This window comes from Ahaetulla prasina, chromosome 7 (genome assembly GCF_028640845.1).
Source record: "Ahaetulla prasina isolate Xishuangbanna chromosome 7, ASM2864084v1, whole genome shotgun sequence".
NCBI lineage: Eukaryota > Metazoa > Chordata > Lepidosauria > Squamata > Colubridae > Ahaetulla > Ahaetulla prasina.
The window spans coordinates 85,823,390-85,837,519 of record NC_080545.1 but is presented as its reverse complement, the minus strand read 5'-3'; the positions used below and the strand labels follow the sequence as shown (position 1 = coordinate 85,837,519).

General features: G+C 43.5%; 1 protein-coding gene and 1 pseudogene across 4 annotated transcripts in view; one reads left to right on the top strand and one right to left on the bottom strand.

Moving 5' to 3' along the window:
- Nucleotides 1-14,130, bottom strand: part of CALD1 (caldesmon 1) — a 257,710-nt gene that overhangs the window by 199,086 nt on the left and 44,494 nt on the right. The gene's annotated exons all lie outside the window — the stretch shown is intronic.
- LOC131202580 (uncharacterized protein K02A2.6-like) lies at nt 452-6,430 on the top strand (annotated as a pseudogene).

Genomic DNA, 14,130 nt, shown 5'->3' with positions numbered 1-14,130 from the left:
GTAGAGTGTCTTGGCTCCAGTCCTTTTCCACTGTTGCTCTGCCTGTCCCTTGCTGACCTCCTTTTAGGCAGACGGGCAAGCACGGAGCCAATCATTAATGCTCAATAGCTGCCATTGTTTCTCTGCGGAAAGTTAAGCCTTGGAGTCTGCTGCCACAGATCATTATAATAATGATATTGTTGGGCACAGAGCAAAGCCAGCAGTTCTCAGTTTTCTAGTCCCTCAGGCGTGCTGGAATTGGCTGCAGAACACAGAAAGAATTCTTCCCCAAAAAGCTCTCCCAGCTGTCAGGTGGAAGAAGTTGCTACAAGGGAAGGTAACTTCCAACAGGTTGTTTTATCAGTGTTGAATGCCACTCTCTTAAATAGCTACTCAGGTTTCCACCCTATGTTTTGTTTTTTCTCCCCTCCTTCATAATTACGCTTTGGCAATGCTTCTTTAAAATTAGCAGATGCCACGTGCTGGCGTACCTGCTCAGGAGACAGGTAGGAGTGACTCATCAGGTATGTTGGCGGCAGTTGATAAGAAACTGAAATTGTGTTGAAATAGTCTGCGTGAAATCAACTTGACATACCGAGGAGAAATGATTGCGTGAAACCATCTCACCCACCCTATGCTGCTAGAACAGGGGTCTCCAACCTGGGCCACTTTAAGACTTGTGGACTTCAACTCCCAGAATCCCTCAGCCAGCATGAGGAATTCTGGGAGTTGAAGTCCACAAGGCTTAAAGTGGCCCAGGTTGGAGACCCCTGTGCTAGAATAAGATGCGGCCAGATCCCTCCTGTCACAAGAGAATGGTTAAGCTAGTTACTGGAGGAATATGCAGATCAGTCCAAATCAGTTCCTCATTAATGTGTCAGGCGTCATTTCATCATCTCTGACCTAGTGTCATGGATCCACCCCCCCTTGGAAGAAGAGGCTGAGTTTGAATCGGCAGAGGAAAGTGTTATGTATTCTTGTCTGTACCTTTAAATATTTGAGCGGGAAATCAGCACGTTGCTGATTGGACGAAGCCACCAGTAGAACTGTATAAAAGGAGAGGTTTTTCCCCCAGCCTTTCGCTGGGTTCACCCTATATTAAAGAGCTGTTGTCACTACCCTGGTCTCCAGCCTCGTTACTTCCAGAACTTAACACTGGCGACGAAGGTGGGATCTCGAGGCTAAGGAGAACCAGAACCGAGCTGAAGCACGATAGACCCGAACCCAGCAAACACAGGGCAGAAAAGCGGAGATGGCCAGTTACACTCCGCCCGCACCGTTTGACCCGGCTAAAGAGAAATGGGGAACATATATGACCCGTTTCGAAAGCTTTCTAGAAGCCAACGAACTGCAGGGAGTTCCAGATAACCGAAAAAGGGCTTATTTCTTAAGCCACTGTGGTCCGGAGGTCATTGATATCACGGAAGCCCTGGCAGAGCCATCGCCGTTGCAGTCGGTGTCGTGGCCAACTCTACAGACATTACTGAAAAACCACTTCGCACCAACGCCGTCCAAATACGTGCGGCGGTTTGAATTCGGAGAGCGAAGGCAGTTGGAGGGCGAATCCATAGGTGACTACATGGCCGCCCTGAGAAAAGCGTCCAAGGACTGCGGATACCGCGACCTAGACGAGGTGCTCCTCGAGCAACTCATCCGAGGGGTCAAAGACATCCGTTTGCGGCGTCGGCTGCTAGCAAAGAGCAACCTAACGCTGGCCAACGCTCTGGACGAAGCCAGAGCACATGAAATGTCCACCCAAGCGGCAGAGACACTGCAGAAGCCGGTCCCACCAAAGGCGAGCGCGAAGGCAACTCCGGTGCACCAGGAGGAGGTTCAGACCGAATCCGACGGTGAAGATGAGGAAGGGGTCTGCCGCACCGAGAAACGCGACAAAGGGGACCGAGACGAATGCGGAAGCTGCGGGGGTCAACACCAGCGCCAACGCTGCAAGTTTAAGGACGCGACATGTCGGTGTGGGAAGAAAGGGCACCTAGCTCAAGTTTGTCGAGCGCCCAACCTTCCCGCCGAAAATTCAAATCGGCCAATCAGAGCGCTGAATCGGCAAGGCGACCATGATTGGCTCAAACAAAAAAGGCGCGGATTCCAACCAAACAACTGTGGTCATAGGCCGCGCCTCGACCCAAGTGGAGAAGAAGATCTTCACCAAACCAAAAATAGAGGGAGTACGGTGCCGGCTCGAAGTAGACACGGGATCAGCGATCACCATCATGTCCTGGGACACTTTGGCAAAGTCGCTGCCGTCCGTCCCGAAGCGCCACCTGCAAGCACAACGGCTACGAGTCCACGACTACCAAGGGAATCGCATCCCTGTTCGAGGGACCACCTCCGTCCGAGTCGAGTACGGTCCACACAAGAAGACCCTGCCCATCACGATCGTCGAAGGGACCCTGCCCAGTCTGTTGGGACTAGACTGGTTTCGTGCCCTGGGCATGGGAGTGACTGGCATCTACAGAAGTGACTGTAACCTGAAAGACATTCTCTTTAACGAGTTCGAAGATGTCTTCAAGGACTGCCTGGGCAAGTACAAGGGGACCCCTATTTCCTTCAACTTAGACCCCCAGGTAGCCCCCATTAGGCTTAAGGCGAGGAGAGTCCCTTTTGCCCTAAAACCAAAAATCGATAAGGAGCTGGATAAGCTCATAAATCAGGGGATTTTGGTGCCAGTCGATCACGCAAAGTGGGAGACGCCAATCGTCACCCCAATAAAGCCGGACGGGTCAATTAGAATTTGCGCTGACTACAAGGCGACGCTTAACAAAGCCTTACAGAAAAGCGCTTACCCGGTTCCCGTGGTGCAACACTTGCTGCACTCTTTGGGGCGAGGGCAAGTCTTTGCGAAGCTAGACTTGGCCCAAGCCTACCAACAACTGCCCGTAGACGCCCGCACAGCCGAAGCCCAAACAATTGTAACGCACAGGGGGGCTTTCAAGTGCACCCGATTGCAATTTGGGGTGAGTGTGGCACCAGGGCTGTTCCAAAACCTAATGGAACGACTTCTGCAAGGGCTCCCCGGGGTAGTTCCCTACTTCGACGATGTCTTGATTTCAGGGGAAAACCTAGAAGAATTGGGGGAGCGTTTAAGAAAGGTTCTGGGCATTTTCCGGACAGCCGGATTAAAAGTCAAGGTAAACAAATGCCAGATAGGGGTCGAATCCGTTGAGTTCTTGGGCTACCGGATAGACAAGAAAGGGATTCACCCCACTGAGAGCAAAGTCAAGGCAATAAAAAAGGCTCCAGCGCCCAAAAATAAAGCAGAGCTACAGGCATTCCTGGGGCTAGTGAATTTTTACGCGGTCTTTTTAAAAAACAAAGCGACCGTTGCTGAACCGCTGCATAGGCTTTTAGGAAAGAATACTGTTTGGTCTTGGGGAAAGTCGGAAAATAAGGCTTTTGAAGCAGTCAAGAACCTGCTCTCAAGTGATAGCCTGCTTATCCAATATCACAACTCATTGCCCCTAGTGCTGGTTTGCGATGCTTCCCCTTATGGGGTGGGGGCTGTACTCAGCCATAGACTGCCAAATGGCACAGAAGCCCCTATAGCCTTTTACTCTAGAACGATGTCCTCCCCAGAGAGGAATTACAGTCAATTAGATAAAGAAGCACTAGCCATTGTGTCAGGGGTGAAAAAATTCCACGAATATGTTTTTGGGCGGGATTTTGAAATTGTGACTGACCACAGACCGCTACTAGGGATACTGGCTGGCGACCGCCCAACGCCTGTGGCACTTTCGCCGCGCTTAACCAGATGGACTATTTTCCTAGCCGCTTATTCGTACAAACTGCAGCATCGACCAGGAAAAGAAGTGGGGCATGCAGACGCGTTAAGCAGATGCCCACTACCAGGGCCTATCGAAGACCCTACGCCGGGGACGCCCATCCTGCTTATTGACTCTTTGGACTCTGGCCCAGTCACATCTAAAGAAGTGGCTCGGGCATCATACCGGGACATTTTGTTAAGGACTGTACTCGGTTGGGTACAAAGAGGGTGGCCGCTACCGGGCTTAACGTTTTAAGGAGTTTGTTAAAAAAAGGGATGAGCTCTCGGCTCAAGGGGGGTGCCTGTTATGGGGTGATCGGGTGGTAATCCCCGATAAATTAAGGGGAAAGGTACTGGACCTCCTCCACGAGGGCCACCCAGGGATCGTCCGAATGAAGGGGCTAGCAAGAAGCTATGTGTGGTGGCCACTAATGGATTCAGAGATTGCTGAGAGGGTAGGGAAATGCCAGGCTTGCCAAGAGTCCAGACCCCTACCTCCAACGGCCCCAGTCAGGGAATGGGAAAAACCCCAAGGGCCCTGGTCAAGAATCCACATTGATTTTGCTGGCCCTTTCCATGGCCAAACGTTCCTAGTGGTTGTCGATGCATTCTCTAAATGGTTGGAGATCATACTCATGAAATCCACCACGGCCGAGGCAGTAATCGCAGCCTTGCGCCACTTATTCGCAACCCACGGGTTGCCGGACACTCTGGTGTCCGACAACGGGCCGCAATTCACGGCAGCCCAATTCGAAGAATACTTGGCAGAGGAGGGCATCCGACATGCCCTCTCTGCGCCTTTCCACCCTGCGTCGAATGGCCTTGCAGAGCGTTCCGTTCGGAGCGCTAAGGAGGCATTGTCCAGGCTCAAGCCAGGCGACTGGCAAACAAAGATAGACTTCTTTCTGGCCGTTCAGCACAGAACCCCAAGCACTGCTACAGGCAGAAGCCCAGCCGAATTACTGATGGGACGGAAACTCCGGTGCCCACTTGACCGCTTGAGTCCCCTTTACACACCAGAGGGTTACAAAGGGGAAATAGACAAAACCAGGGAATTTGACATAGGCGACCGAGTGTGGGCCCGCAACTACGGGGACGGCCCGAGTTGGCTTGCAGGGCAAATAATTAAAACAACCGGCCCAAAGTCATACTTGATCGAACTACCCGACAACAGAGTATGGAGGCGCCACATAGATCAGATAAGGAGACGGATAACTGAACAAATTAAGCCACAGGAAACAAATTATGACCCCTCCTTATTTGAACCCACAGCTGACCATGACCCGGGGGAGGCGCAAGACTTAGCTGAGGTCCCGGAGGTCCAGCGACGCCATCAGGTTCCCGAGGGAAACGACAGGGAAAATTACAAAAGTAATCCAGGGCCGGATGGCCAAGAAAAAGAATCGGTAAATAATCCAAGGCCCGACGGCCTAGAGAAAGAGCTGGGAGGAGAAAACAGACCCTCCGAACAGCTCAAAACACCACCCAGAACTGAACCGCGCAGGTCTGAAAGAACTAGGAGACGCCCAGGTTATTTGCGTGACTACGTCGAAAAATAACATGTAAATAAAATGTAAATAGAGGCAAAGTGTTTTCTGGGAGGGGAGGAGTGTTATGTATTCTTGTCTGTACCTTTAAATATTTGAGCGGGAAATCAGCACGTTGCTGATTGGACGAAGCCACCAGTAGAACTGTATAAAAGGAGAGGTTTTTCCCCCAGCCTTTCGCTGGGTTCACCCTATATTAAAGAGCTGTTGTCACTACCCTGGTCTCCAGCCTCGTTACTTCCAGAACTTAACAGAAAGAATGGAGCCGAGTAATGGGCCTGGATCGGAGGTCAGAGAGTGCTAGCCTGACTGAACAGGCTCAGCTGTTCAGTAGAATAAGGGGGTTAGGTGTGAATCAGACGAACAACAGGCTGAGACTGAGAGAGGTGCAGCAAGTTGTCCAGGAGGCTCCAGGCGATGTTGTATGTTTGGTATCTTTATTCCGCACTGCATGGCAATTCTAGGTTTAATATACATGCATAGCCCTCAGAAGGGTTGATATGCTACCTCAACCTATAAGAATAGAGTTGAGAGTCAAGAGTCAAGAATGGGATGGAATAGAATAGAATAGAATAGAATAGAATAGAATAGAATAGAATAGAATAGAATAGAATAGAATAGAATAGAATAAAATTGGAAGGGACCTTGGAGGTTTTCAAGTCCAACCCCCTGCTTAGGCAGGAAACCCGACACCACTTCAGACAAATGGTTATCCAACATCTTCTTAAAAACTTCCAGTGTTGGAGCATTCATAACTTCTGGAGGCAAGTTGTTCCATTTATTAATTGTTCTAAGTGTCAGGAAATTTCTCCTTAGTTCTAGGTTGCTTCTCTCCTTGATTAGTTTCTATCCGTTGCTTCTTGTCCTGCCCTCAGGGGCTTTGGAGAATAATAATGCAGTTCAAAATACAATGAATATATAAGAAAATGAAACCAAGCCTTTCCAGTCTGCACTAGTCTACATTATATCAGGCCTACGTTTACATTAGAACCATGTTTAAACACATATTTGTAATGTTTCTCTAACATCTTTTGAGGCTGTCTGTGATGAGCAGCCCATATTTACAGAAATTAGCCAAGAACCTCAACTGAGCCCATATTTTTCAGATTCAAAAAGCCTTTCTTAAAAGCCATACACTTTTATGCCAAGAAGCTCCTCAGATTTTAAACAATGTCCACACACACACACACACACACACACACACACACACACACACACACAAACCTATTCAAACGAAACTTTCCATGGCAAGCCAGAATAATACCCTGCAGCCTTTTGTGTGTGCCATAATGGTCAAGTTACATGAAAAGCAAGAAATTGCTTAGAAATGTCATATTAATGCATTTTGACTTGATTATTTTCTGAAAATATATCATTTCACTTCTTACTCTAGAAAGAGGGGGCTTGGAACAAAGAAATCGGGTGGGGGATCGTGGTAGGAAGAAATTCCAAGCATTTTTTTTAAAGCGCCTGCCTGTTAAGGAAATTAAGATTTTGGTCCGGGAAAGCGCGTGTTTGTTAGAATAAGAAAGAATAGAATAATTAATTTTATTGTCACTTTAAATGTCCGCTAATTGGCATACATTAAAATGAAATTTTGTTGCATACTCAATTACTCTGGGACATCCCGGGAGAAGATCAAGAAGGATTCATGACCATATAATCAAAACTCTGTCCAGTGGTGGGATTCAAATAATTTAACAACTGGTTCTCTGCCCTAATGACCAGCTGGGTAGGTGTAGCTCAGTGGTCATGTGATTGTGTGGGTGTGGCCAAACTCAACGTCACTCACGTTGATCGCCTTAGCTGTTACAATGTAATAAGAGTTAACTGGAGAGGCAACTTCTATAAGCAGGGCAATAAAGATTAGGCTAGAAACAACGCCAGAATGTTTCCTTCCTGCCTTCCTTACAGGATTAGCCCTGTAAAGTGGAAAAAAACAAAATAAGATTTCTTCCAACCACCCGTTCTCCAAACTGCTTAGAAAGTTAACAACCGGTTCTCACGAATAGATGTGAACTGGCTGAACCCCACCACTGGCTCTGTCCCATCTCTGCCATCTTAACTTTTTTTTAACTTTTCCCACAAATGTCCTTGTCTCTACATTAACTGGAAAATCTATACACTGAACTTTAAGTTCACACTGAAATTTAACTCAAACTGAAATTTAAGTTTACACTGAACTTAAAGGCTTTAAGAGTTGTAAACTTAATCTTGCGTAGCTTCTACTCCAGAAAGATTACACTACTAACCAGAGCATATAAAACATTTGCTAGACCAATTCTTGAATACAGCTCACCTGTCTGGAACCCACACCTCATTTCGGACATTAATACAATTGAGCGTATCCAGAAATATTTTACAAGAAGAGTTCTCCACTCCTCTGTTTACAACAAAATACCTTATGCCACCAGACTTAAAATCCTGGGTTTAGAAAATTTAGAACTCCGCCGCCTTCGACATGACCTGAGTTTAACTCATAGAATCATCTATTACAATGCCCTTCCTGTTGAAGACTACTTCAGCTTCAATCACTACAATACAGGAGCACACAATAGATTTAAGCTTAATGTGAACCACTCCAATCTTGATTGCAGAAAATATGACTTCAGTAACAGAGTTGTTAATGCCTGGAATGCACTACCTGAGTCTGTGGTCTCTTCCCAAATCCCCAAAACTTCAACCAAAGACTATCTACTATTGACCTCACCCCATTCCTAAGAGGTCTGTAAAGGGGCGTGCATAAGAGCACCAGCGTGCCTACCGTTCCTGTCCTAATGTTCCCTTTGATTGTATCCAATTCGTATAGTTATTTCATGCTTATGCTTATATATATGCTTACATATCATATAGTTATTTCTTGCTTATGCTTATATATACTGTTGTGACAAATAAAAAAATAAAAAAATAAAAAAAATAAACTTGTCATGTATGAAATAGTTACGTATGAATATGTCTTACTCCAGCCCATCAGTACATAACCTCTGTAATACTGCCTCTGTTATATGGATGCCATAGAAATCACAGCCCATGTTCTCAAATTCTATAGAGTTTTCCTTACTCTCTTGTATCATGAGGACACATGAAGCCAAACTTCATGACCAAAAATGTTAAATCTCTTCAGCATAGCTAATCTACAGTATTTGCTACCCAGGGTGGATGCGTTAAAAAGAGATTAGACAAAGTTTAATTTAAATTAATTTAATTTATTAATTAATTAAATTTAATTTAATTCCTAAGAGGACCATAAGGGGTGTGCATAAGAGCACAAACGTGCCTACCATTCCTGTCCTATTGTTTTTCTTTTTCTTTTTCTTATATATATATGCTTATTCCAATATTTACTCATATATATGTTTATATACTATATAATCTTTTTTGTATGATAGTTATATATATTGTTGTGACAAAATAAATAAATAAAATAAATAAATAATCAGTGGCTTTAAGAGTGATGGCTAGATGTATAACAGGGGTCTCCAACCTTGGCAACTTTAAGCCTGGAGGACTTCAGCTTCCAGAATGCCCCAGCCAGCTTTGCTGGCTGGGGAATTCTGGGAGTTGAAGTCCTCAAGGCTTAAAGTTGCCAAGGTTGGAGACCCCTGATGTAGACAATATAAATATCACTGCTGGTGAATAGCAGTTGAGAAAGGATCAGGACTGATGTCTTATTCAAACATAATATGACCATTGTGGATATTTAATCTGCACGATCCAATCTGGGTCGGTCACCATGGCCAGCGGTTTAGTCTTCTGAGTTTTCGGACTCGTGCTGGAGCCCATCCTCAGGTAATTTCTCTCTACATTCTGGTAGGGAGAAGTTCCCTGAGGATGGGTTCCAGCACGAGATTGGAATTGAAATCCAATCATTTGGAACTGAAGTCCAATCATTGGGAGGTCCATGATTTGCCAATTCTGGGTCTAAAAAAGATCAATCCGGGAAGCTTTGAATCTATAATTCAATGTCTGTTAAATTAACAAAGTGATTTGCGTAACAGCCCACTGTACAAAAATGGGGAAGGGCATTTGCCCCATCCCTCTATTGTCCTTTCAGTCTATGTGGTTATAATAAGTAGAAATTTGTTCAAGGACTATGGAAGTCTAAAATCCCCATCAACAATGAAGCTCATTAGATGACCTTATTTTAGACTGAATCTTCCAGATAACAAAGATAAAGTGAAAAAAATAAGGAAATTAGGTACACTATCTTGAGCTCTTTGTAGGAAAATAATGTGTGAATAGTATTCAAGTTGGCTCCAGTAATCATGATTGCCTCCATCAAGTTAGCTTGATGAAGCTAACCATGCTTTAACTGAATTGGATGAAAGCAAAACACACACCCTGTTCCTGGAGATTCCCTTAAGATTGATGAAGCTTTGACACTAACTGGAATAGACTGGACCAATTTTCTTTTGAGAGGAGGATCTGAATGAACCAAGACTGCAAGAATTTGGGAAAGTAGAAAAAGAGGAAACCTCTACTCAATATGAAATTTTATAATCTTGAATTCTCTCCCCGCCACTATTTGGCTGATTCTTCAGAGTCTCATCTTGCAAAATGTTAATATCTTTCATTCCCAGAGTGGATATATCAGACTAATATCTCTGGTAATTCTGAGATATAATACATCTAAGGGATGCCAAGTTGTAGAAAGTTGGTCTAAACTTTAAGAAACTTTTCCACAACTTAGATATTGTCTCAGCCTTCTCGCTAGATGTGGTTCTGGCCAAAAGAACCATCCCTGCTTATGTGGCCCACTAAGCTTTATGGAACTTCATGTATGATTGAAGCTTTACTCAGAATGATATTTTTAAAAAACCCTGGCATGCTTTAAGCCAGTCAAGAATGACTCTTTTAGGAATTATTTTAGTACAGAGAGACTATTTTTGCATACTTTTTTCATTGGCATAATTTCTGTGTTTCTCTGGGACAATGGCTAAGGAAATTATCTATTCCATGGGCCAACATCAACAGAAATCTTATAACTGAGAATGGAACAATTTGGTGACAGAATCATTTCAGGAATCTACTAAGTCTTTAAATAAATCTGCAAGTAGGTTTCTGCTTAGAAACATTTTCGTCTGAGGATCTTTCCACACTCAAGGGCCATGCTAATCTGAGACTGATGTTCAGAGCTCTGGTTTTCTTCAAGAGGTACATCCGCCTTCCATAGAAATAAATTTCAACAGCCAAATATCTAAAAATAAAGAAACCCAATTGCTATAATGGTGTTCTTTTAATATTTCATATCAGCATCTTCTGCTGAAATCCCCATTCCACTAATTTGATTAGATATCCTTCTTTCCTGCATATCTACGAAAAACATTTCAGCTGTTTAATAATAACAACAACAACAACAACTAAATTGGGACGGATCTTGGAGGACTTCTAGTCCAAAACCCTGCCCAGGCAGGAAACCCTACACCACTTCAGACAAATGGTTATCCAACATCTTCTTAAAAATTTCCAGTGTTGGAGCATTCACAACTTCTAGAGGCAAGTTGTTCCACTGATTAATTGTTCTAACTGTCAGGAAGTTTCTCCTTAGTTCTAAGTTGCTTCTTTCCTGGATTAGTTTCCACCCATTGCTTCTTGTTCTACCCTCAGGTGCTTTGGAGATTAGTTTGACTCCCTCTTCTTTGTGGCAACCCCTGAGATATTGGAACACTGCTATCATGTCTCCCCTAGTCCTTCTTGTCATTAAACTAGACATACCCAGTTCCTGCAACTGTTCTTCATATGTTTTAGCCTCCAGTCCCCTAATCATCTTTGTTGCTCTTCTCTGCACTCTTTCTAGAGTCTCAACATCTTTTTTTACATCATGGCAACCAAAACTGAATGCTATATTCCAAGTGTGGCCTTACCAAGGCATTATAAAGTGGTATTAACACTTCACATGATCTTGATTCTATCCCTCTGTTTATTAAAGTGCTGTTGAAAGTACAAGTTATTAATCTATATAGGGTTTTATTCATCTAACCCTTAAACCTAATTTAGGGATACTAGTGTCCTAGAGCAGGGGTCTCCAACCTTGGCAACTTTACGACTTGTGGACTTCAACTCCCAGAATTACTCAGCCAGCACCTGCTGGCTGAGGAATTCTGGGAGTTGAAGTCCACAAATCATAAAGTTGCCAAGATTGGAGACCCCTGTCCTAGAGAACCTCAATTACTGACAACAAAATCCAATTACTGTCAAAATCCAATTACTGACAACAAAATCCAAAACCCCTGGGTTCAAACTGCATGGTAGTTTGAACCTTCATTTTAGGTTCATGAAAGATTCACAAAACTTTTTATTCTATTCTTGTAAAGCAGTGCTTTAAAGCAGGGTCTCAATCTTGGCAACTTTAAGACTTGTGGATTCAACTCCAGAATTACTCAGCCAGCACCTGCTGGCTGAGGAATCTGGGAGTTGAAGTCCACAAATCATAAAGTTGCCAAGATTGGAGACCCCTGTCCTAGAGAACCTCAATTACTGACAACAAAATCCAATTACTGTCAAAATCCAATTACTGACAACAAAATCCAAAACCCCTGGGTTCAAACTGCATGGTAGTTTGAACCTTCATTTTAGGTTCATGAAAGATTCACAAAACTTTTTATTCTATTCTTGTAAAGCAGTGCTTTAAAGCAGGGGTCTCCAATCTTGGCAACTTTAAGACTTGTGGACTTCAACTCCAGAATTCCTCAGCCAGCTGGCTGAGGGATTCTGGGAGTTGAAGTCCAGAAATCTTAAAGTTGCCAAGGTTGGAGACCCCTGCTTTAAAGTTATGAATATTCGTCACAATCAGCTGGGGAACGTAGTCAGGGAGAACATAAAACTAGGCGCTTTCACACATTAGGGTTGGATATCCATGCTGAGAGGGGAAGGACAGGTTTTTCCATAGGCTTAAATCAAGAAAGTAAAAGCAATGAGATGATACTAAGATAAATCTGAAATCAGAGTAAAGGTGAAGAAATAAGAGAATTAGCCTTCGGTCCAAAGCACCTCTACAGAGTGATTCAATTTATTATTTCTATAGTACTTTTCAGATGAAAAATATTTAACAAAAACCTGTCTCAGTCTCATTCTTTATTACTGCTTAGTGACAGAATTAGGTAATCCATAACCTGCTGAAAAGACAAAAAGAAGACTGGTTTTCAATGAAATTTTAGATTCAGACTGAGTGGTAAAACAGATGTGTACACATTTCATGTGTTGAAATTTGTCTCTCCAATTACTAAAGTAGCAATGCTGAGGCCATGCAAATCATGGACATCAAGAGATCAACCTTTCTCAACCTTGTTTCTTCCAGGACTTCAACCATCATAATCCCACCACCCCAAAAAAATTGCCAACCATGCTGAAGATATTTGGATAACACCTACTTAATGAAGGGCTCACTGGAGAAGAGCCTAATGCTGGGAAAGATTGAGGGCAAACGAAGAACGGGACGATAGAGAATGAGGTGGCAGGATGGAGTCACTGAAGCAGTCGGCATGGGCTTAAATGGACTTCAGAGGATGGTAGAGGATAGGAAGGCCTGGAGGAACGTTGTCCATGGGGTTGCGATGGGTCGGACATGATTTCGCAACTAACAACAACAAAGGAAAGCTAGAGTAGGTTTGTAGATAAACATAGGTAGGTTAACCAATCATCTCATTTTGGATGAAATAGCTTCATAAAACCCATAGAGGACACATTTCCAAAGAAATATCATTCTGTTGCTCAAAGACGTACATGAGAAGGGGAGGGTATGATTCATATAATAAATATATGCATGAAAATGAGATCAGAAAAGTTAAGAGTATGTCTTCTTGGGAGTGGGGATGAAAAATTGGTTAGAAGGCAAGACATCAAAGGATGATTATCATACCATGTTTGTTTTTTAAGACTTCAGCCAAAACATTTCAGAAGAAATATGCAATGAATAATAGTTTGGAAGGAGGAGGAATGGTGGAATTATACCACTATACCAGTTGCACCTTTGATTGGGTTTGAAATTGTTTTCTACTGTAAAGTTCCCAAAGACATTACCTATTGCTAATATGTGGCTACAAAATTCTAGATGGTCACCAGCTGACAACAAAGATTGGAGGTTTTTGAAGAAGCAGCCCATATTTGGTAGCACTTAGCTAATGTTTCATAATGAAACTCTAGTTAATGACAATTAATTAAAATTCTATTGTAATGCAATCTAGTTTTTTTTTAAATTTAAGATATGGAAAATATTAAGATATTGTACACGCAAGAGGCACATTTAAGCAAATTGCTTAAATATAATTACCTCATTCCTGCAATACATTTATTGCGATTAGCCACTAATCAGATCTTACTGGAGTTCTGGAAGCAACTGCGTAGAGCAATCAGGTCACCATTGACCTGACTGACCTGATCGATCTTTGGTCCTATTTATGACTGAGACAACTTAGGTTTGGCTTTAACCCTCACCATCGAGACTAGTAGACTAAACTAATTCAGACTTTTTTGGTTTTCCTATGTTTATTGCCCTCTCCATTGGCCCAAACTTATTGTGAGAAGTTTGTGAGAATGTGTCTGGTTACATTGGGGAAACTGTAGCCAAGTGGCCACTGAGCTTCAGCCCAGTGTCCTCCAAATTGTCTACACTTTCAGCTTCTTATGGCTCTTTGGAGGGAGCTGGATGTAGGACATGGACTTCAAATACAGGCTGTCCTTATTCTTATTGCCATTTATTTGGAGACAGCCTGTATTTGAAGCCCCTGTTCTAAGTCCAGCTCACTGTAAAGAACCATTAGATGCTGCAGAAGCTACTGGGAGCAATGAAAAGCAATTACTGAGTGCCATAGAAGTGTGTGGGGATAT